Here is a 25280-nt window from a genome sequence, read left to right on the forward strand (position 1 = left end):
GGGGTCCTAATCAGAACCCCCTTGGGCCCTCCACCCCCCTGCACACCTCTCATTAACTCCTCACAGGTGCACTGGCCCTGCAGTAATTGGGCTCCTGTCGGTCAGGCCCACAGGGACCTGCAGCTGGAGGGGTCAGGCCAGCTTCTCCTTTTCTTTCTTTTCTTCCCCCCTTTATTGTTTATCTATTTACCAGGTCAAACAATTGGGAAGACTAAATTCTAAACAGCCTTTGTCGTTTCTGCTCCTTCAGCCCCTCTAAGTCAGAGAAGTAGAATTGAAAGCAAGGCCACGAGGCATCCATCCTCTGGGAAGTTAAGGGCCAGTAGAGGCAGCTGCTGGAGTTTGACCTGGGTTGCCCTGGGCCAGCCGGCCAGGTAGGGCACAGCTGCTCCTGAGGAGGCGGCTTTATTAGCTCAGCCTCAAACACCTCCGTTTGGTCCACACACACCCATGGCTGTGGAGCAAAGGCTGGAGGTGATACAGAATGCTGGGGACAAAAGAAAGCTCCCAGCTAAGCTCATACTTTCATACTTTCAACAAAATGTTTTGAGTATCAAGTGCTGTTTGACATTCCAGAAATCTCTGCCCTAATGGAACTTACATATTAGTAGTTGATTAGATTGTAAATCTTGGAGAAAGAAATAACAACCAGCTCCAGTATTCTTGCCTGGAAAATCCCATGGAGAGAGGAGCCTAACAGGCTACAGTCCATGGGGTCACAAAAGTGTCTGGCACGACTGACTTAGCAACTAAACAAGACAATAAATGGGACTTCCCTGGTGGCTCAGTGGTAAAGAATCTACCTGCCATGCAGGACACATGGGTTCGATCCCTGAGTCAGGAAAACCCCGTGGAGTAGTAAATGGCAACCCACTCTAGTATTCTTGCCTGGAGAATCCATGGACAGAAGAGTTTGGCGGACTATAGTTCATGCGGTTGCAAAGGGTCAGACACGACTGGGTGACAGAAATACTATCAGATAGAGGTAAGTGCTATGAAGGGAAATCAAAACAAGTTAAAAGAGAGAGAAGGAAGAGAAGGAGAAGGGATATGTCCGGGAAGTGATATTTAAATAAAGTAAGGATGTGAGTCATGGGTGTAACCAGGATACTTTGTTCCTGGCAGTGGGAACAGCAGGTACAGAGCTCTGAGGCAAGAGTGCACTTAAGGGCCAGCATGGAGTCTGCTGTTGCTGGCTAAGGTAAGGGAGCAGGGACACAGGAGGTGCCAACCCCAGACTTTCCACTTCTGGAGCTGTTACCAGGCAGAGGAGAGAGCAAAGCCTCCAACATTATCATTCCAAGGTTATTGCTGAAATCTTTGGGCTCCGTGCATAGAGCACATTGCAAACTACCACTCATTCAGTTATGCACTGAGTGACCTGCTCTTCACCAGCTCCCCAGAAACCTGCTGCACCCAAACTACATCTGTCCTGCCTGTCCTCTAGAGACCACCTGATTTGTTTTACATGAATTACTTTTTCTTCTTGTCAATTCCCAAGGAATGAATGTCTCAGCAGTGGTAAAATTTAATAACTGAATCCCCGAGGAAAAGAGAGAAAGAGAGACATAATTTATTAGAAACTTTCAGTTTCAAGGCCTTTGCCTCTCTTTTATCCTTTCTGTAGGAAGTGATGTGAAGTAGACAATCATCTCCCAAAGGCCTTAATTCATCTTCTGAAGTCCCAAGGAACCTAGATACCAGAGCTTCACAAGACAGGCAACGTAGCCAGAACCCACAGATACTTAGGTTCTGACCTGTTGATACTGGATGTTTTAGCATATTACACCAGGACTGGGACAGATTTGAGGGGGGTAACTTGAGTCCAGCCTCTCATCTGCTGCCTTCCTTCTGTATCCTGTTATACAATGTGTTATTAACTCTATTAAGATGAATAAAAATAAAATGTGACCATGGTATTTTTAAGGGAAATAGTAGTGAACCAGGTGCTTTTTAATTATAATTTTTTAAATTATTTGACAAGGATCCCAATGCAGTGTCTTCTGTGCTATTGGTCTGGGTATTTGGAAGATAATGCACTGAAAAGCTAATAGAAGTGTATCTTTGAGTCTGTCTCACTCTGAACTCCCAGCTTGTAGAAATATACTAGCTACACCTATAATGAGATCTATACGCATTTTTTCTAACCCCTGTATTCATCTACATCCTCCAAAATGCCACACCATGTCACACCTGTGGTAACTGCTGAGACTTCTCCTTCCTCTTGGAGTTCCCTTCCCCTATTTGTACCTTGAAATCAAGGCCCAGATCCAACTAGATCCTTTCTGTTCTTCCCAGAGGTACCAGTTGCCATTGTGTTATGGTGCTAAGAAGTACCACCAACTGCCAGGGCCGCTAGCATTCTGATGGAATAATGCTACTTTCTGCTGTGATTTAGAATTATCTGTGGTGCTGGAGAAGACTTTTGAGAGTCCCTTGGTCAGCAAGGAGATCAAACCAGTCAATCTGAAAGGAAATCAACCCTGAATATTCATTGGAAGGACTGATGTTGAAGCAGAAGCTCCAATACTTTGGCCACCTGATGCAAAGAGCCAACTCACTGGAAAAGACCCTGATGCTGGGAAAGACTGAGGGCAGGAGCAAAAGGGGGAGATAGAAAATGAGGTGGCTGGATGGTATCACCAACTCAATGGACATGAGTTTGAGCAAACTCTGGGAGATAGTGGAGGACAAGGAAGCCTGGTGAGCTGCAGTTCATGGGGTTGCAAAGAGTCAGACTTGACTTGGAGACTGAACAACAACAGAATTATCTGTGAGCTGCTAGAAAACAGACGTCATACTGTCTTCATCTTTGGACCTCACCCTCAGGGTCACCCACCCACAGTGAGATCAATAACACAGCCTTCTGGCCTCAGGGAAGAAGTCACAGGGGTGTGCAACTTGGAGGCACTGAGAACTCACAGGACTTTGACATCAGTGAGCACGCCAGCTTATCCCTCCTGCATTCCCAGCAGAGCCTGCTTTGAAAAATAACTAAAAGGAAACCCGCAGGCCCTGGAGTTTCTAGAAAAGAAATGACCATGATCAGACTACAGTTGCCATCAGCCTGCACTGTGGACCATTGGCTTCAGGTGTGCTCCGAGCTGCCGGCATAACTGGGCAGCGGGTATCACTGGGATGAGCACAGGACGACATACTGAGGTTTCCTGCTGACACAAATCAATAACAGCAGTGATGATCAGTCCATAGTCCTTGCCTGGGTCAGCGGGAGGCAACAAGGCAGTTCGTCCAGGATCACCAGTTCTGCAGGATTGTAGCCCGGCTCCATCACGTGCCAACCATATGACCTTGGAGAAGTGACCTCATCTTTCCAGCCTCAGTTTCCTCATTGTAAAGTGTGAATAATACGCACACCCATAAGTTTATTGTGGGGATTAAATGAGTTAATACATAAGAAGTGCTTAGAACAAGACCTGGGAAAAAGTAAATATTTGATAAATGGTTACTATTATTTAGAGTAATACTAACAGCAACTACTATTGTTCGAGGAAACATCTTTCTATTGGCTTCTTTTGTTGGGCAGATGAGCAGCAAGGGAGGCGGAGGTGGGTGGATAATAAAGGAGGCAGAAAAGGAAAAGCCCTGTAGGGACTGTGGGAATATGATTGCTAGGACTGGCTCAAATCCCGTGGACGGAGGAGCCTGGTAGGCTGAAGTCCATGGGGTCACGAAGAGTCGGACACAAGTGAGCGACTTCACTCTCACGCATTGGAGAAGGAAATGGCAATCCACTCCAGTGTTCTTGCCTGGAGAATCCCAGGGACGGGGGAGCCTGGTGGGCTGCCGTCTATGAGGTCGCACAGAGTTGGACACGACTGAAGCAACTTAGCAGCAGCAGCAGTAGCAGCAGCAGGACTGGCTCCATCATGATTTAGTTCTGTGACCAGGGACAAAATCATTTTTCCTCTCTGGACTTCAGTGTCTTCTCCTGTAAAATGATGTCATTGGATTAGATCAGAGTTTCCTAAACTGGGCAAAGCTTCAAAAAGTTTGGGGGAAGCTTTTAAAAAAAAGTCTTGTGACCCTCCCTGGCTGAAAGGTTAGCAGAAGTGCCCTTTCTTCCTTTCTGCTGTAGTCCTGAGTGGTTACTGCCGAAACAGGCGCATACATGAAACCGGACATAAAGTGGGCATTGTGAAGAACACTGATCATGGCATTTCAGACCAACCCTACAGCTATGCTTTGGTGACTGGAATTGATTGCTTTCCCTGCAAATGACAGCTGCCATAGGCAAGAAGAAAATTGTCAGCAGGTCAAAGATCAAGTTTTTGTGGAAATGTACATGACCACTTCATGCCCACAAGGCACTCTGTGGATATACCTTTGGACGAAACTGTTGTTGACAAAGATGTCATCAGAGACCCTGTTCTCAAACACAAGGCCTGACAAGAGGACAAGATCAAGTCCAAGGAGAGATACAAGACCAGCCAGAACAATTGGTTCTTCCAGAAGCTGAGGTGTTAGGTCTGTCTTGTTTCGGTCATTAAAAAAAAAAAAAACAGCAGGCCCCATTTCTAGTTTACTGAATTAGGCTCTGAAATTGTGGAGCCCAAAAATCGTGACTTGTTTTCAAGCTTTCTAGGTGAGCCTGGTGCATCCAGCCAGTGCTTGGGAGCCCCTGGACTCAACCAAAGGCCTCAACCTCAGGGCCTTTTCACTTACCATTCTTTCTGCCTGAAAAGCTCTTCTCTTAAATGTGTCCTTTTCTTGTCCTCTTCATTCATGTCACTGCATAAATGTTACTTCTCAAAGAAAATCTTTCCACCCACTCCTATGGAATACAGTTTTCTTCCAACCACTGTCCCACCTCTTAACATGATTCTTTCCCCCATGACATTTCTCACTGCGACCTGACTGGTCATTCCTCTTCCTCACTGGAGTGTAAACTCCGTGGGGCGATGGCCTGGGTTTGTCCACCACTACATCCCAGCAGTTCTGGAGTGGTGCCTGGTACATAACTGGCACTTGGTAAATCCGTTTTGAATTCATAAATGAATGGATTGAATGAATGAATAACTGCATCAATGTTACCTCTGCCTGTGCGTCATAATGTGGAGTTGGCAAAGGTTAGCAGGGCCAGAGAAGGGGGCCCTGAAGTTCCCAGGACCATGGGACAGGCAGTTTCCCCAGGGAGAGTTTTTTAAGTCCAGCCGACTTCCTCAGTGCTGTGCTTTGGGGTTTCATTGTACTCAAATTTTCCAGGTGCTCACTTTTCGGGAAGATGAAGATAAACTTTTCAACTGTTGTTTCATGGAGGGGCGGGGAACTCTTCCCGATCTCCAGTATAGAACAATATATGCCAACAGACATGATGTCATTTGGTTTTAAAAAGGTGTTTGAGCTGGAAAATGTTTCCAAAAGCATTTTAGGAGGAGTTCATAAATGACTAATAAAATTTTTATTTGTGGGTTATTATCTAAAAAATACAGTACTGTATGAAATACTATTAAAGGTAAGGCTTTATGGGTTAGAATTATACTTCCAGATTTCTAGTGCTTTAAAAAATAAATATAGCGACCTAAGTCCATGAGCTTTAAAGGAAGAAGTCCTTTTTCCTATAACAACTCGTTGTTTGTTTACTTAGGAGGTGTAACTCAAACACGTACTCTCCTGGAGGGGTTTAAATTATCTAATTTCTGGCTCTACCAAAAATGCTGAAATATCATACCAGCAGCCTTGATTTTAACTGATTTGCCAAACCTAAAAGCTCTTGCTTTCCCTTCTGAATAGTATTTTTTCAAATTTTAGGGAAAGTAGATCAGAGGTCAGATAATTCATGAATGTAAAGAACATGTTTTCGATACTAATTAGTATTAGGTGAAGAAATTCTACTAATCACTTAAGCTTGGGAAGCATTGAGTTAATGAAAATTTTCAACAGGACTTGTCAGGGTCTTTAATATGCTAATATATGTGTGACTCTCCTGGAACAAAAATCAGGCAAAACATTTCCCCCAAAGTATTTGATCAGAGAATTCTTTATTCTCAGATTACCATTTAACTCCTTATGGATCCAACATTCCTCAGAACACAGTTTGAGAAATGCTGGCTTACAGAGGACTACTTTTGCCACCCTATGGACTGTAGCCTGCCAGGCTCCTCTATCCAGGGAATTCTCCAGGCAAGAATACTGGAGTGGGTTGTCATTCCCTGCCCCAGGGGATCTTCCCTACCCAGGAATCAAACCTGGGTCTCCTGCATTGCAGGTGAATTCTTTACCATCTGAGCCACCAGGGAAGCCCCGCTGAATTCTCATATATTATAATATGATTGATTCTCTGTTCAGAACCATGGATGACAAGTATGTATGAAACACCCAATGATGTTTCTGAACTCATTGGTGTTTTCTGCCCTTTGCTGAGCACATGAGAAATGAAGTAGATGGCATAGGGATGGTTTTGGTTTGGAGGATTGTTTGACAAATGTACATATGGATGAAATTCCATTTTTGGCTATGATGGAGTAAATGGGTATTGGACATGCCTTCCTACCAGAAGTAATGATTCAATGGGATGAAATATATGAAGCAATTCTTTTCAGGCATTGAGCAATAGACAACAGGATTGTGATCCTTGAGAGAAAAGAAACACATGAAGTGAACCTTACAGGCAACCTGGCTTTCTGTGTGGGAACAGATACCAGGTCATAGAGCAAGCTGGTGGAGCACCTGCAGAAGACAGCAAGCACACTTGGGCAAGGAGGCAGAGACTGGAGTTTTGGGAATGCTGAAGCAGCTGGAATTTGCAGAGCAGGGGACCAGTGAAGGGGAAGCTGTGCAGGAAGGGTGCCAGAGTTTTATCCTGGGGATTCCTTCTGGCTTCTTGGCGGAGAGCAGGGCTGTAAATTCATAGGACAAACCCCCACTGGCCTATCAGGGAACATGCATTATGGGGATGAAAACTGAACAGAGACACCAGACATCTTTAACACTGAAAAACGTGGGAGTTCCAGCCAAGAAGAGTGAAGAGATAGCTTGGTGAATGTCTTACCATTCAAGTGAGACTCTAGAAATCCCACGCCTTCTGAGAGAGGACCATGCCACAGAATAAGGTCCATACACAAAACACAAAGCTGAAATAGACCCACCCTAACAAATCCTTAACACAAGCCTCCACAAGATTGAGATTTCATATATATATGTTTTGACAGACTTTTATTTTAAGGAATTGGCTCTTGACTCATGCAATTGTGGGGCTTGGCAAGTCCAAAATTTGCATAGAGAAAGCCAGCAGGCTGGAAACTCTGGAAGGAGTTGATGCTGCAATCCTGAAGCAGAATATCTACTCTGAGAAACTTTTTTATTCTTAAAGCCTTCAACTGATTGGATAAGGCCCACTTATATTATCAAGGATGATCTCTGATCGCCTTTACTTAAAGTCAACTGATTGCAAATGTTAGCCATATCCACAAAATACCTTCACAGCAACACCTAGATTAGTTTTAGATTGAATAACTGGGTACTACGACAGAAGATGAGATGGCTGGATGGCATTGCTGACTCAATGGACGTGAGTCTGAGTGAACTCTGGGAGTTGGTGATGGACAGGGAGGCCTGGCGTGCTGTGATTCATGGGGTTGCGAAGAGTCGGACACGACTGAGCAACTGAACTGAACTGAACTGAGCAGTCTAGCTGAGCTGACATATAAAACTAACCATTACATCGTAATAACACTGTCAAAAATACTACAAGAAATAAACACTACAAATCGATATCCTTCATAAATATAGATGCAAAAATGCTTAACAGATATTGTGAAATCAAATCCAGCATTGTATAAAAAAGGATAACACAGTATGACTAAGTGAAGCTTATTCAGGAATATAGGATGGATTTAACATTCAAAAAGTGATCAATTTAATTTACCACATCAGCAGAATATAGAAAAATGCCACACAATATCTCAAAAATGAGTAAAAGGCATTTGACAAAGTTAAATATCCATTTATGATTTTAAAAATCTCTCAGCAAGCTAAAAATAAAATGTCTGACAAAGGATAACTATGAGAAATTCACATTAACATTGTACTTGATGGTAGATTACTGAATATTTTCTAAGATCAAGAACTAGGCAAAGTTGTCCACTCTCATCTCTTCTCTTCTGGTCAGTGCAATAAGGTGAAATAAAAAGTATAAAGATTGGAAAGAAAGAGGTAAAACTATTTTTATTTGTAGATGACATGAGTATGTATATGAAAATTCTGAAGGATCTGTAAAGCCACTAGTAGCATTATTGCTAATTAGTGAATTTAGCAACATAGCAAGCTACAAGGTCAAGTTACAAATATCAATTCTATTTTTTTCCCCATACTAATGACATTTAGAAGATAAACATTTCAAAACACCATTTACAATAGCATCAAAATACTTGAAACATTTAGGAATAAAGGTGAGCAAATATGTGCAAGACCTCTATATTAAAATTTATACAATATTATTGAAAAAAAAAAAGATATACCATGTTCATTAATTGAAAGGCTCAATGTAAAATCTTTCTCCCTCTTCCCAAGTTGATCTACAGATTTAACATAATCCCAATCAAAATCTCAACAAACTTTTTTGAACAAATTGATGAGCTGATTCTAAAATTTAAATAAGCATCCAAAGGACTAGAGTGGCCAAAATCATCTTTTAAAAGAAGAGAAAGATTAGAAAACCAACAATATCTGATTTTAAGATGTATTAAAAATCTATAACAATCAAGGCAAAGTAGTATTGGCATAAAGACAGACAAAAAAATGGGGGAGTCCAGGAATAGAGCACAAAGATACAGTCAATCAATCTATGACAAAGGCACCAGAGAAAGTGAATGGAGAACGTCTTCATCAAATGATTCTGGAACTGCTGGATAAACGCTTAGAAAAAACATAAACCTCAACCCTTACCTAACACCATACACAAAAAACTAATTTGAGATGAACTGTAGAGTTAATCACAAAAGCGAAAAGTGTAGAGCTGCTATAAAAAAGCATAGAGAAATGTCTTTACAGTCTTGGGTTAGACAAAGGCGTCTTAGATGGGACAGCAAAAGCACTAATCATAAAGAAAAAAATTGGATTTCATCAAAATAATAAGGTTTTTCTTACTAAAAAGATGCAATTAAGAAAGTAAAAGTCATAGACCAATAGAAAATATTTGCTATACCTATATTTTAGAAGAGACTTTTATCCAGAATATATAAAGAATACCTACAAATTAATAAGGAGAAAAGCCAATAAATAATAAGCAAAATACTTCAATAAAAATGGCAAGAAAAAATATATGCAAATGATAATAATTACAAGAAAAGAGAAATGCAAATTAACACCACAATGAGATTACCACTTCATACCCATTAGAACAGCTCATGTTAAAAAAGACTAACAACAGAAAATTTGTAAATCAACTATACTTCAATTAAAAAAAAAAAGACTGACAACATCCAATGTTTGTAAGGAGACAGAATTACTGAAACTTCTCACACCTTTCTTCTGGAAACATAAGATTTTACAACCACTTCAGAAAACTGGTAGGTTTTTAGTTTCTTTTAAAATTAAAAATACACCTAAGTTATGATTCACTCCTAGGTAATTGTCCAGGAGAAATAAAAACATATGCCCACAAAAGATCTTATGCAAGAAAGTTTATAGTAGCTTATTTCATAACAGCCCCAAACTGGAAACAACCTGAGATGTGATCAAGACAAGAATGGGTCCATTGTGGTGTCATTATACAATGGAATACTACGTATGCACGAAAGAGAATACACAGATAATACTCCATCACCTCACAGATGAGTCTCAAAAATACTATTTTGAGTGAAAGATGTCACACAAAAAGAATTTATGCCATATGATATCTTTGATATGGACTTCAAGAACAGCAAAACTAATACATAGTATTAAAAATTAAAACAGTGATTGCCTGGCAGGTGGTTATTGACAAGATGGGAGCAGGAAACTTCTGAAGTGGTGGGAATATTGTGTATCTTGATTGTTGTGTGGGTTAACAAGATGTGAATCATCCAGCTGGACACTTAAGATCTGTGCATCTCCCTGCATGTACATTTGACCTCTATAAAGTGGGAAGGGGAAGTGAAAGAGAAGGAGAAAACGAGATGGTGGGGGAAAACAAAGCTGAATTAAATTATCTTCTACCTGAAAGCATGCACACAGAGAGAGAGAAAATGTAAATTTGTGTAGGCCCTAAGTTCACTGTGCACTTGACCAGTGTTGCAAGAGTACTGTATACTTTAGATCCATTTCAATAGCTATCTTCAAATCTCATTATAAGAAAGGACTTTCCTCTATTCGTTTTCTGCTCTCTCGGGCTTTATTACCAAAATACCCACACATGTTTGAAAAGACACGGAACGCTAATTCTGAATTTCACACTTATTAGAATCCAAGAGAAATTGTTCATTGTTGACATTTTCAGATGTCATTTCCTGCCACAATTCTCTTCAGGAGAGGAAACTGGAAAGGAAATAACTCAACTCCTCCCTGGCCTCCTAACTCTGGCCACTTGACTTGAATCTAGTGTTTGATAGCAGAAAAAAAAAAAATATTTTTTTCAAGAATAAAGAAGCTATTATTTTAATTCTTAGACAACTTTTAAATTGACTTGATATCACCTTCCCATCATGACCAACCAAGTGATATTCTCAACAATAGCATCGCACTTCTTTAAGAAAGTGTACTGGTCACATCAAAATGTAACCACATGGAAATGAATTTCCCCTTTTCACTCTCTGTCCTTGGTTTCCATGGTAGAGGGCTAATTACCTTTTTAATAGTCCTAATTGATGGGCTTACAGATCATATCCTTCAGGCCCACTTGTGTGTATGGTGACGGTGGGGGTGGGGCAGCACTCCCTTTCTCTTGACCCCTAAGCTCCGGCTCCTCCCTATTGGAAGGAGGGTTGCTGGCTCCTGAAAGGACCATGCCTTGTGCTTCTCTGTTTGCAGGACTACCTGCAGCCCATTGTGGGCTGACCAGGAAGCCTCGCTTTGTCTTGGCCAATTGACACAGCTGCACACTCGGTAAATAGACTCAGATGTTGAGCTTTTGTTTGAAGGATCTTTTCAGATTAATGCAAAGAGAATTAGTTTTTAAAACTTAAGCCGGAGCCAGGATGAGTAGAATGGAGCTGTGAGCCATTGAATTCACGTCCACAAAATGAGACCACTGTCTTACAAGGGTGTTTATCCCCTGTTCCTTTGGGAGGTAACATGGAAGGGAGAGGCTCCCACTTATACCATTGTGAGGAGAAGATCTGACCAGTGATTATACCGGCTCCGGCTTCATCCTCCAAGGGAAGAGAGCCCTACCTTTGTTAAGTAAATGCAGAGGCTGCAAAATATTTGTCTACAATTGACTTGAGTTTTCTTATTTCCAGACCATAACAGGTTCTGATAAATGGTCCAAGCAGATCCATGGCCCACAGCAAAGACAATTTTAACAGACTGGACAACATTCTGGACTTGGATCCTGCATCTCAGATTTTCCAATCTTCCCCTTTCAGAGCACCGAATCGAGTCCTCACCTATGGGCTCATTCTGAACCATTCCCTGTTGGGACACAAGTGTCAAGAATGGCTCCCAACTAGCATCTGGTCTCTTGAGGTGGAATGGTGCCCTGGAAAATACCACTTCACTTAGCACAGCTTGGAACTTTAGTCCCAATGTTGTGATTAGAAAGTATTATACTCCTTGCCTCTCTGAGACTTCAGTCAGTTCAGTCACTCAGTCATGTCTGACTCTTTGTGACCCCATGAACTGCAGCACACCAGGCTTCCTTGTCTATCACCAACTCCTGGAGTTTACTCAAACTCATGTCCATTGAGTCCGTGATGCCATCCAACCATCTCATCCTCTGTCATCCCCTTCTCCTCCTGCTTTCAATCTTTCTCAGCATCAGGGTCTTTTCCAAGGAGTCAGTTCTTTGCATCAGGAGGCCAAAGTATTGGAGTTCCAACTTCAGCATCAGTCCTTCCAATGAACACTCAGGACTAATATCCTTTAGGATGGACTGGTTGGATCTCCTTGCAGTTCGAGGGACTCTCAAGAGTCTTCTCCAACACCACAGTTCAAAAGCATCAATTTTTTGGCACTCAGCTTTCTTTATAGTGCAACCCTCACATCCATACATGACTACTGGAAAAACCATAGCTTTGACTAGATGGACCTTTGTTGGCAAAGTAATGTCTCTGCTTTTAATATGCTGTCTAGGTTGGTAATAACTTTCCTGCCAAGGAGCAAGTGTCTTTTAATTTCATGGCTGCAGTCACCATCTGCAGTGATTTTGGAGCCCAAAAAAATAAAGTCTGTCACTGTTTCCATTGCTTCCCATCTATTTGTCATGAAATGACTTACAGACTCATTTTTCTCAAGCGTCAGATTGGGTTGGTTACTTCTCTTTGCTAACAGTTCCACATTCTTAGGAAGGCAGATCAATGCTGTAGAAAGAATGTGGCCTTCACTCACAGAGATCTGAATTCAAATCCTGCCTGTGCTACTTACTAGCTGGGAGCACCCAGACAAGTCATTGCTCTGAGCACAGATGTCCTCACCATGACAATTACAGTATGATTGCTTGTCTCATGGTGTTGTTGGGATGGAAAGAGATTCCTCGTATATACGTGAACATAAGAAGCATATTGCCTAGAGGATTGTAGAGTCCACAACATGCCAGCTCTTCCTCTCCAGGTCTCTGCTTCCCAAAGACTTTTTTCAAGGACTTTAAAAGATATCAAATGGAAAAAGCACCTAGTGAATTGTAAAGTATGCATATATGAAGCAATGTTCCTTCATTACACTAAACATACAATAAAAACTGAGGAATGGTTGTTGGTGGGCACCCCGACCCTAACCTTGTCAAGCACCTCTTTCCCTCCCCCAGCTTCAGCGTCTGAGTGACTGTCAGCCCACCCATACCACTGCCTCCCTGCTCCCTGCATACACACTCACTATACTAAAAAAGAACTGCTGCCAAAGCAGAATGATGCATAGGAAAGATGAAGGGAGCCATCCTAGAAGAAAATAGGCATCAGTAATCCAAAAATGACAGTTTCATAAATGAGGTATAGACGGGGTGATAGATATTTAATAACATCTTTCCCAAAGGACAACGGACTCCTCCTTGATCCAGGCTATGGGACTGAATAAAAAAAAAAATGCTGTTCCTTCTTTACTTTATGGAGGCCCTAACCAACCTGGGTTCCCCACCATGTGTTCCCCATAAAGTACTTTCTGCTGAAGAGTCAGGACACCAGGCCAGGCCTGTCACCAGTTCACTATGGGCCTGTGGTCCCCCCACATAGGAGAGTTTTATGAACCTTAAGGGCCCTCCCTAAGCTAAGCATCCAAAACTCTAATTCCCCTGCAGTTTCCCGAAAGGAAGGATGTGAGGGCAGAGACATGGGTTTTGAACCAGCTCCAACAATCAAGAAAAGTGCTGACAGGATGGAACTGCACTGTGGAAACCTGCATCAGCCCCTAGGTTGAGTCAGATGTCAAGTTTTGACCAACAGGTCCGTTATGCTCTAAGAAATGAATCCTGGAAAATAAATCTGTGCTTTGGGGAAATCATAAGAGAAATTTTGGTTGATTGAGATTTAAATTCCAAGATATACACCTAAACCATACCCTAGTGTTACTTTCTTTTGTGACTTAGAAGGCGATAAGTAGAAACTTCTCACTCTGACCGAGGACTCCGCAGGGGAGGTCAGAAGTAAGGCATCTTGCAGAGCTTTGAGCTCACCAGCAAACCTTTCTGAGCCTCAGTTCCTTTCTCTGTAGTAAGAGGGTGGGTCTTCCTCAAGGACTCTTCCTTCAATGAAGAGAAGGGCAAGACAAAGAAACAGGGAACAGCTTAGTGCTGCCCCATCTCCTACCTGTTCCAACCCCTCGCTATAGAGCAAAGGGATAGGTCTATGTTTCATGAATGGGCCACGTCCATCCTCGGGGCTGTTGAACAGTTAACCTTGGAAACGTTGGTACTCCCTGTCCTGCTCTAGCTAGAAGTCAGCACTGAGAACTTGGACCTGAAATGCTCAGATGGAAGGCAGCATGGTCAGTATTTGAGAACACTGAAACAGGGAGGGCTGAAGCACGTCTTGGAGAGTTGGAAAAAACAAATAATTCTGAGGCTTCCCTGGTGGTCCAGTGGCTAAGACTCCGCCCTCCCAATGTTGGGGGCCTGGGTTTGATCCCTGGTCGGGGAACTAGATCCTATACGCCACAACTAAGTGTTCGCATGATGCAACTGAAAGATCCTGCATGCTACAACAAAGACCTGGTGTTGCCAAATAAATAAATACATATATAAATGAGCAAATAATTCTGAGCCTGGACCAGGGGCTACAATGTGTGTGTCACCTGCCTTGCTTAAACAGTGCAATTAAGGAGCAGCAGGCTGGGCGTCAGGAGGCCAGCTGCTGCTTCTGTCTCTCCACTTTGGGCCCCAGTCTCTTCATCTGTAAGGGAAAGGGCAGGGGAAGATGATTTCTAGGGGCCCATCTAGCTCCAACTTTCTGAATCACCCAAAAAAACAGCTCAGTAGCCATTCTCCTTATCCAGGTCTCTTGAACCTGATTTCAGAAGTAAAGAATTATGACAGCCGAGTCTCAGAGGAGCATTCTTTGATTCAGAGGATTTTGGCCCTCTGGCTCAGTTTCTAAATCTCGCCCAGTGGGCCATGTCCCATGTTCCTGCTTGGCTCAACCAGCCTGGAGGTGGGCAAAGGTGGCTTCTGCTGGTGTCCATGATAGAATGAGTGGATAAAGTTATTTCCCCTGCCCACTGGAAGGCTCCCCAGAGGGGCTGGAATTTGACCTGTGTCTTAAGGGAGGCAGAAGAAAGTCACTGAATGAACAATCCAGGTAAAGGCAGCCAGCCCCCACAGTTCATAGCGTTGCATGAACAGTCTCAGACTGTGTAGTGAATTCCCGGCTGTAACAAATAGCCCCCATAGCGTACGGTGCTTTACACCCCACAGACACTGATTTCATGCTTGTACATAGGATGGGTGGGACAGCCACCCTCCACCCATCATTTTCAGTTTTGAGCTGCCATTTTTAACATTTAGCTTTGAAAGCTGCCCAAAGGATCATCTCCACTCCAGGCAGCCAAACAGGGCAAAGAGCATGGAGCTGGCCCTTGTCACTTCCCCTCACTGTGTCTACTACTAGGGGACCTGAAAAATAGAGATGTGTGACCAGGAAACATATGGCAACATGACTTTAGGGGAATGTCAGCCTCTGCCACAGTCTGATCCACTCCTCAGGGACGGATCAGAGACAAAAGCAGCCAGAGGCCCAGGCAAGGCAAGGGGGAGAGGAGAGAAGTGTGGGGCTCCTGGGAGCAGCACTCTGGGGGCAGGCAGACATGCGGCTGACTCAGCCAGCTTCATTTTTGGTAAGCCAATTACCCTCTGATGGGATAGAGAGTCCTGGAACCCCACGGTGGAGAGGGCCTCCATGTTGCTCCGGATGTTTATGGGAAGGAGAGAGAAGGACTGTGACAAGACTGACTTTTCACAGGCAGCCCTCAGGCCTCCCAGGATAAAGTTTGGAAAACCCCTGGCTTCCCCTGGCATTGCCCTTGGCCCTCGGCCCCTCCTCCTGCCCAGTTTTTCAGTCCCTCGTTCTGGGCGGGCTCCAGTGGCCAGGCCGTCGCCCGGCCTGACACCTCGGCTCAGTGCCCAGCCTGTGGGCCACTTGGGGCTCGAGTTACTGGTGGGAGCTAATTCAGGAGCCTGGCCCAGCCCTGTGGCTTTGATGGGATTTCATCACCCGCCTGCGCCTCTTGGCTGGGTGCCTGGGAGAGCACAGTGTTGCCCTGGGCTCTCTGCTGCTACCAAGGAGAGGCACCCCTCTCTGAACAGAGGAGGACCTGGAGGCGAGGTTTGGGGTCCCAGGGTCCACCCTGCCTCAGAATCCAGCCTGCACCAAAGCCACTGCCTTCACCCAATTTTCCCAAGAGGCAGAGACAAGATAAAGGACAGAGAATTAACACTGAACAACTTGTTAATGATTTTATGGCAGGTTAAATAAAATGTCTCAAATAAAACTACAGGAGACCTTCTTTAACCTTACCAGGCTGTAAATATGTATTAACTCAATCACTATCAGCAATTAAAGCCTAGTTTGGGAACAGTGACCTGAGACAAAAAATAAAAAAGACATGGTCATCCTGGGAAATGAATCCAGAATAAAAGGAATTTCTTCCACCTTAGCTAATGAGCAGCTGTATACGGATGGAAATGAAGGCCTTTGCTTTCATACCGCTCATGCCTGGAGGAGAGGGAAGGTCCCCTTTACGGAGGGAGGGCTCTTGGAAGCATATTAGGGACGTTGTTACAATGCAAATGAGGAAGACCGTTGTGTTTGGGTGGTTTAAGGGTTTAGTAAAAGGAGTAACATTTCAATTAGTGGGGGAAGGAATGAGAACCTGCCTCAAAGAGGCTTAATTGGCAACTTGGCTTTCCCAGGGGGCTTTGAAGTCGCCTTGGAGATGGAAGGTTTTCAGAGATGGGTGGAGAATAGAGCAAAGTGCAGGGCCCCGGGGTGGTGGGAGTGAGAGGGCAGGTGGGGATGCACAGAAGATGAACCTCAGCACGCCACCCAGTCCAGTGCTTGCTCCGAACTTCAAGGCTCCTGGACCCATTGCCCAGGGTATTTCACCCAATTCCCCCGGAGGGTCAGGACTGGTCCCTTTCTAAAGCAGTCTTGGTGAAACCACCTCACTTTTAAGGACTGCAATCTTAACCTCACCAGAGTGGAATTCCTTTTTTCTTCTCAAGAGTCCCTTTTGCTTGGTCTCTAAGTCCAGCTCAGCAGACTGGGGAATTCAACTCCTAATTGCTGTGTTTTTGGGGGAAGGGTGTGCAATATCGCATACAAATGTGTATTTTCTGTATGTGACTTCCAGGGAGGAGGAGACTAGGTGTGTGCATTATTGCCTACAAATGTGTATTTTCTCTCTCTGCGTACGTGTGTGTGTATCGGAGGACTGCAGGGTCTAAAGATTCAAGTATGACTTGACCTGAAGGCAAGGGATTGAACCACTGACTGTTCAAGGAAGATAGCTCCGATTTTGCTACCAATGAGGTCCAGATGGGCATCTTTCTACTGTCTTCCTTTGCTGTTGCACACTCCTGTGAGCCGCAGTCAGAACAGTTCAGGAGTCACTCAGGTCTTCACGTATCTTGATGCACTTGAGGCTTTATTCTCAATCCACGTATTCACAAGGTATGATGAATTTTTTTTTCAATATAGAAGAACTCTCCAAAGGGGATATTACAGATAACATGCCAAGATAATTGTTTGAAATGAAATTTGGAAGAAAATTCAACTAACCCTGTGTTTTAGTTGAAAGATAGCCATCTGACCAGGGGTTTGGAGAGCCAGCCAAACCAAGGCTCCCAAGTGGTGGGCTGGTCTTTCTGAACTAGAAAAAAAATAAAAGAATGAAGAACTGCACAGTGACCCCCACAGCTCCCTAGGTTCTCTGGATGTTGACTTTGGGGAGGACACACTTAACTGTGCCAAGTAAGCACCCGTGGATGTGGACTGGACTGTGCTGGAGGCATGACCCATGAACCCCGAGCTGGAGGACACAATTACCCTCCGTTTGAAGCAATCGGCCCCAAACATGCCCTTGCTCCGGGCTCTCTCCCTCTGTCCTCCCTGCTCTGGACTCTCTCTCTCTGTCCTCCCTGATCCCGTGGGTGGCTTTTCCTGGAACGCTGGCTCATATCTCTGGAGCCTGTGGTTTGGGGATCGCCATTAGCCAACTACAACAGGGCCTGGAGAGTTTACTTCAGCGCTAAAATGGAAACGGGACCCACCCTTGGGGTAATACTCAACCCTCTGCAGGTCTCAGCGGGGGCCTTTAACAAGTGACCCTCTTTCCACCCCCTCACCTCGGGTGCCTGTGTAGCATGACCACTCCTCTCCCCAGCCTCTTCCCTTGCTGCTTTCCCAGAATTAAGACTGAAGGAAAATACAGGATCTGTCTGCACCCAGCACATTCCTGTATCCTGGGCAACCTGAGCCAGCCAGTGACCACAGCGGCATACCCAGTCTCCACACCACTGTGAGGACACAAAACCCAGGACTCAGCAGAGCAGCATCCGCTTCTGATAACTGCCATGCAGACAGGCGATTCTGCAGCAGTGATGAACCAGTCACTCAGCAACGCCAGGCTCTTCAGCCCCTGGAACGCATTACTGACTGTTGCTGTTTAGTCACCAAGTTGTGCTGGACTCTCTGTGACCCCATGCACTGTAGCTCACCAGGCTCCTCCACCCATGGGATTTTCCAGGCAAGAACACTGGAGTGGGTTGCTGTTTCCTTCTCCTGAGGATCTTCCCCATCTAGGGATAGAACCCGTAGGTGGACTCTTTACTACTGAACCACCTGGGAAGCCCATTACTGACTCTAAGCTGCTGCTGCTGCTGCTAAGTCACTTCAGTCGTGTCCAACTCTGTGCGACCCCATAGACGGCAGCCCACCAGGCTCCTCCACCCATGGGATTTTCCAGGCAAGAGTACTGGAGTGGGGTGCCATTTCCTTCTCCTGAGGATCTTCCCCACCTAGGGATAGAACCCATAGGTGGACTCTTTACCACTGAGCCACCTGGGAAGCCCATTACTGACTCTAAGCTGAGACAATATAGAATCCATGTGCTAGAAAGGACCTTAACAGAATCCTAACCAATCTGTGCATAAGAAACTTGGGTCAAGAGAGGTGAAGAGACCTGCTAGATACCAGCAGGGAGTAAAGGGCAGAGTTGAGATTCAAACCCAGGTGGTGGGTCTGAGGCCAGTGCCTACCTTCTTATAATGTTAAATCCCAGTGTCTACTTTCCAATGGGTGTCTACCTTGGCTGGCATGGAAATCAGTTTGTAAAAACCTGCAAAGGAAGAAAGAGAGAAAAGTAGGCTGCAAGGCAAAAGGAAGCCTGTAAGCATCTGTCATAGGTCTTCTTGTAATGGATTAGCAAGACAGCATTATATATTCCTGCCCAGCCAAAGGAGCACTGTGCATATTTTCTCTACTTCTTCAAACCCTTTGTTACCATCAAAGCTGCTTCTGTGGTACTTTGTTTAATATTTAGGAGAAAATTCTCCTGCTAGATCATCATTTCCAAAATGCACTTCTCAGTATCCAAAATATTTCTATATCCAACGTCACACAACCTGTAAGGGCAAACAACAGGTTTTATTTATCACTTGTATTATCTACAAAGTGGAAATGCATCCTTCAGAGGTGAAGTCACTCGTCCAAACCCATCCTCTTCAAAAATGGCTCATACAGACTAGATTCCAAGGCTTCCAACACTTGGCAGCATCCTTGTCTCCAGCAGGAAACACCCGGGCTTCTGACAATATCTCGTTATTTACTGGTCCCCTTTGGGGAACAATGAAATCAACGTTCCTTTGAAGCATGAGAGTTTGGATAGATGACATTGTGCATTGGTCACCGTCACTGCCTCCCCTCCCCTCTTCCAGCTGGTATTCAGGCGGCAAAGGCTGTTCTGAATCTGCAGTCCCAAGCCTACCCTCCCCATCAGAGTCCAGGGTACCCGCAGTGCCCTTCTGAACCTCTGTTCTGGAATGAAGGAGCAGAGCTTTCAGTCTCCCATTTTAAAGGAACAGGACAAGAGGAAACACATCCGTCAATGGGGAGTGATGGAGAGGAGATAAAATCTTTTCCTCAGTTTTGCTGCCTGAGAGTTTCTTCCACATAATATGAGGAAAGAAGTAAGGAACTAAAGGTGGAAAATATGAGCTAATACATGGTGCTCACTCCCCAGACTAGAGTCTTGCCAGTAGAGCAGATAACAAAATATTTCAGAGAAGAGGCAAGCAGCAAATAAAACCCCAAAAGGATAAGAATTACTTCCTCACAAATGTCTCCAAAAACAAAAAATGCCAAGGACGCAAAGTACGTGCTGCTTAGACCTAACCTAGGAGCACCGAACTCATATTCGAAATCTCTTGATACTAAAAAATAATGTTTAGACAGAAATGAGTTCCTCTTGAACAATCCCACTTTTGTGTCTACCAAGCTCAAGTGGGCTTTTCTATAGAACACACCAAAATTTTCAGTTGGAAAATTGGGTGTGTGTCCACACTATGTGTAAAGCTTGTATCTTAGTTGAAACTCTTACCCACCTCTCATCTGGAAAGTGGCGATGGCCTCCCCAGCCCTGGTCTTGAACCCGCCTCCACGCTGCTGTCTAGCACATCTGACCACTTCCGGCGTTGACAGGGACCTGCCCAGGACTCCCCATCAGCCATGACATAAAGCCCGCCTCATAGATGAAGTCCTCCCCTCCCTCTTCCATCTCAGTGCTCATCGTTTCCAGACTCACAGTTCATGCTGCAGCAACACGGGGTTCTTCAGTGTTTCTTGTCCGCGTTGCGGTTGCTTCTCTCCTCCACAGCTTCACTAACACCGGAGCCTCTGTGGAGAACACCACCTATCCCTCCAGGAACACAGAATGCATCCTGCCTGCTTCTTGTTCTCCCACAAGGCCCTGGACACACCTGCATCTCACACTTAACTGATTTGATTTTGTGTCTTTACTTGATTCTGTGCAAAACAACAACTTTCTATTAAGGAATAAAATAAATAAAAAACTGCTCAACTCTTAAGTTTGCAACCTGTTGAATGTTTAGACATTTTTAACCTGCTCCCTAGACAAGAAACAGCCATTACATTTTTGAGGTCGGAGGCTAAGGTTTGATCATCTTTGTAACTTCAGCACCAAGCATGATGGCTGGCAGGCAGGTACTTAACAAGTTGTGGCTGAATAGATCAAAGAATGGTTCTCTCCCTGTCTCTTCATCTCTGTTTGACTCACCTTTTCTACTAATTCTCCCTTAACCTGAGTTGCTTAGCTCAGCAAATAATTCAAAATTTCTTGCTCAATTTTTGGGAGGCTGAATTCTGAGTGATGAGGTTATGAAGAAGTGTTGGTGGTTGGGAGCAGGGGTAGGGTCAGCTTGGATTCTGAGCACCAACCCTGGATATGCAACTTGGTAAAATCCAAGGGCTAAGCGTGAGGATAAATAAGTATTTTCTCTTTATAGACTTCATACTATAATCACTGTGAAAGCTTGCCATCAGTTAAGAAAAAATGAAGAAAGCACATATCAGCCTTTTTGTTTCATATCTAAGAAGAGGGACACGTGGCATTTATTTCTTCCAACCTTAGCTTCTTGTGCCAGGTGTTAGCATCACCTCATCAACAGCTGGTACCACACCTGAGAAGGGAAGAGTCCATTCTACCTACACCCATGAAAGCAGTTATAGGATGTGCAACATAGGGTAATGCAATGTAGAGTAATGCTTCCTAAATGCTAACATCCCCATCCACATACTCTTCTGTGAAGCCCACAACAGGAAACGGTTAACCTACCATTTACTTAGCACTTACTGTGTGTCAGGCACTGGGCTAAGCAACCACTTATATATGTATCCTCATACTTATTCTTCACAGGTACTCTCTCACATGGATAATATTATCCCCATTTTATAGATGAGAAGACTGAGCCATTAAAGCTGGGTTTGATCCTGTATCTTCGATTCCAAAGCCTGTGATGATAACCACTGTGCTTAACGCTAGGGCTAGCTCTGTGCCTCCATGGTCCCTGATTCAGATGAGGACATTATAGTGCTGAGACTGAGAATCCCTGATCTAGAAGATGCCCCCAAATGAACCTATGAACCTGGGAACACTGATGGACTAGATTCATGTTCAGGTGGGCCTCATGAGCAGAGCGAGAGAAGGTCCATCCTGACGGCTTGCTCCACAGTCTCCATCTCACTGCTGGGAACCCAGGTGCAATGAATTCTTATGGTGCAGGGTTGCAGCTTGAATTGCTTTTTTAACTGAAGTATAGTTGATGTACACTGTTACATATGGGTATACAATATAGTGATTCACAGTTCTTAAATGTTACAGTCCATTTAGAGTTATTATAAAATATTGGCTATATGCCCTGTGTTGTACAGTGCACCCCTGAGCCTATCTTATACCCAATCGTTGGATGTCCCACTCCTCCACACTTATGTTGCCCCTCCCCACTTCCCTCTCCACTGGTAACAACTTGTTTGTTCTGCATATCTGTGAGTCCACTTCTTTTTTGCTACATTCACTAGCTTTTTATATTTTTTATATTTCACATATAAGTGATATTATACGGTATTGGTCTTTCTCTGTCTCACTTATTCCACTTAGAATAATGTTGCTGCATGTGGCAAAATTTTATTCTCTTTTAAGGCAGCCTGAATTCTTATGGTGGATTTTCTCCTGGGGAGTTAGAGCTTTATGGTCACCCAAGGTCTTATTTTGAAAGAGGTATTTTATGGTTGGGGGAGCAGGGGTGGAGACGAGGGTTCACAATGAATGGGGATTGAAGTATGGAAACAAGTTACTCTTTCCATGGCAGCCAAGGGAGACAGATCCTTCTGGCATGAAGGAGAACCGCTCCTCTGAGGAGCAAGTTTGAGACCAGCTGGGGTTTCCTCAGCAAAATGCTCGACAAAAGAGAAAGCTCTCCTCTCTCTGGTCTGATGCTCCTTGCAGAGAGATATGTCATCCTGGGAACTTGCCCAGCATCCCTAGGGATCCCCAGGAAGGGACATTCTGGCCTTCAGAGCCGTGACCAAGCCAGGGAGCCTGGCTCATGCTCACCATCCTCAGGCCCACTCCCTGGCTTGAGGACAGACACAAAGCCACCCTGTTTCCTGGCCCAGACCTCTAATGAGCCCCCCTGCTCCCCACCACTCAGACATCCCCTGTTTACACTCTGCTCTCCAGCCAGACCTAATCCCTGGGCTCCGGATCTGCACTTAATCCTGTTTCTGTATATCCTCTAGATCAATACATGTTAATAATAGTCATCACCGTGGGTAAGAACCTTGTTTGAGAAATTCTGAGCCCTTCAGCTTTGGTGCCAACAGGAGAAAATATGAAATGGGAAACCCAAACATTTACAAATACACCAAAATGTTTGGTTCAGGCTGCCTAATGTAAATAAGAGAAAGCCCAGGAGACACTCATTTTCCTGGGACTCAATCTTTTGTCCCAAATAAAGATTGACTTAAAAAAAAACCTAAGTCACCAGTCCCTGTTTCTTTCTCACTTGCGGGGGCCATAAGATCTTTTTCATGTATTTTGCTTCAACACTATTGTATTTCTTCTGCACTTTGAAACTGAACCCCTCTCTTTGATGGATATTAGCAAAACGTGCTTTCGTGTCTTCCTAATGAACTTTCACTTGGAAAATACCCCAAGCGAGGAAGATACTAGAAGGGTAACGATATTTTGTTTAAAGCAAAGCGGACCCTTGCTTCTGATTTCCCCCTCTTTGGTCCACCCCAGAGGAATCATCAGCCAAGAATCACAGATGGGATCATTTACAGTTTTACTTTCAAGCTCCCCAATCCTTTAAGATTGTGTTTACTCGGTCAAAGGCTTAAGACCAGCCAGTGTGAGCCGCCTGACAGCCCCATCTCGCTGGCTCTCCGATACTCAGATTGGGATTAAATCTGTACTGATCTGTCAGAAAGTGATTGATGGAGAAGTTTCTTTGTGATGTTCGAGGTAAACCTGAGAAGACGGAAGTGGACATGGAGGCAATATGCTTTTAGAGACATATCAACCCTTGCTGAGAGGAGACCAGGACAATGGTCCTGCAATAATCACTGGCTAAACAAAAGGAAAATGGAAGACAGCTTGGTGCCACAGCCTCCTTTAATTGGGGCTGTTATTATTATTCTTATTTTTAACAACCGTGGGGAACAGTTTTCTAAAATCCAATTGACATTAATTTTCAAAGTGTAAGCATAGAAGAAATAAGTAAGCAGCAAAACTCAAAGCCGTTAGTGCACAGATTGAGTTTCTCATTTTCTCCTCAATGAGTGTTTCCTTAGGGAGAAATTAGCTATAATAATCAATATTTTTTGTGAATATGAATGTGTTCCACAGCTGGACAATTCAGCAGAAACCAAGTACAGTTGTCAAGGTCACTGATTTCTCAGGGTAGCCAGTAGAAAACTGAGCAGATTGGACCTCTGGAAGCCTGCCTTCTTCTCCTTGCTTAGTGATTTGCTAGTTGTAAAGGCGTGGGCGGGTCTTTGCCTTTTGATTCTGCTTCCTCATCTATAAAATGGGGACACTCAAGTTCCCTCCTTCATGGATTTGTTCTGGGCATCAAACAAGGCCCTGAAGGTGACAGCACAGAGCGGTCCCTGATACTTGATGGGTCTCACCATCCACCTTAGTATGTGAGCTTTCGAAGCAGAGGTTCCCTCCTCAGACAACGTCACCCACCGGTTGTCATTTAAACATTCCCAGCTCTGGGACTCAGGGTTTCTCACCCCTGTGCTTTTGCTTGTGCTGCTTATGTCAGCCTGGAGTGCCCACCTCCCATTTCCCTCTTCTGTGTTTCCCAAATGCCCTCCTCTCTCAAGGCTCAATTCAAGTACTAACTCCTCCGCACAAGTTCTCTCCCGCCCCCAGAAAAAGACCACACCCGCTCTGAGTTCCTGCTGCGCTTACCTTTTGCAGCTTTCACTTCTTTGTCTTCATTCAGTGATTTCTGTGCATCATCTGACCTTTTCCACCATTTCGCTGTGGCAGTTGTCAGAACAGAGACAAGTCTGGCGCCTTGGACCCTATGGGTACTCACTATTTGTTAAAGAAATGAGAACTGCCATAATCACATTCCTTATCCAAAGTTTATTTAAAAAGCAGCTACACTAGTCCTTTGCGCTGGAACCACGTTCACTGAAACATGTACAGAAACTCTTGTGTCCTGACTTAGCGGTTACCAGGGAACCGCGCAAGTGGGGACACATTCTAAGAGGCACGTGTTTTAGTCAACTGATACTGTTCAAAGCTAGGATTGCCTGCATATTCAAACAGTAACTATATACCATAAATGTGATCCATCTAATCATGTGAAAAAGAATTCCAGCAAGTCGTGTGCATTGAGGGCAGCCAGCCATATACATCAAACTAAGAACTCATAGAGCATCTCATAAATCAGAGCCTTGGCAGAAAACAGCAGTGCATTTCCAGTCTCAGAGCGGGAGGGGTTCAAATGATGGAATGACCATGTTGTTCCCATTTCAGAACCATTACAGTGGCTTATTGAAGGCTGTTTATGGAAGCCATTTCTGGGGACAGGAGGCAGTCTGAAATGTGTAGCTTAGATGCTGAGAGACGGTCATTTCTGGCATGTTAATAGCTTCAGGGACAAT

The 25280-nt window shown here is 44.3% G+C and overlaps 1 long non-coding RNA gene across 1 annotated transcript; it reads right to left on the bottom strand.

Moving 5' to 3' along the window:
• Positions 1-3366: 3366 nt before the first annotated feature.
• On the bottom strand, positions 3367-24845 carry LOC147379772 (uncharacterized). The gene is made up of 2 exons (XR_015134165.1): positions 18836-24845; positions 3367-3949 (listed from the first exon to the last, which is right to left on the bottom strand). It is a non-coding gene; the product is annotated as an uncharacterized LOC147379772 (long non-coding RNA).
• Positions 24846-25280: the final 435 nt, after the last annotated feature.

This window comes from Bos grunniens, chromosome 1, assembly GCF_055505025.1.
Source record: "Bos grunniens cultivar Pamir isolate PY7600 chromosome 1, Bosgru_T2T1.0, whole genome shotgun sequence".
NCBI lineage: Eukaryota > Metazoa > Chordata > Mammalia > Artiodactyla > Bovidae > Bos > Bos grunniens.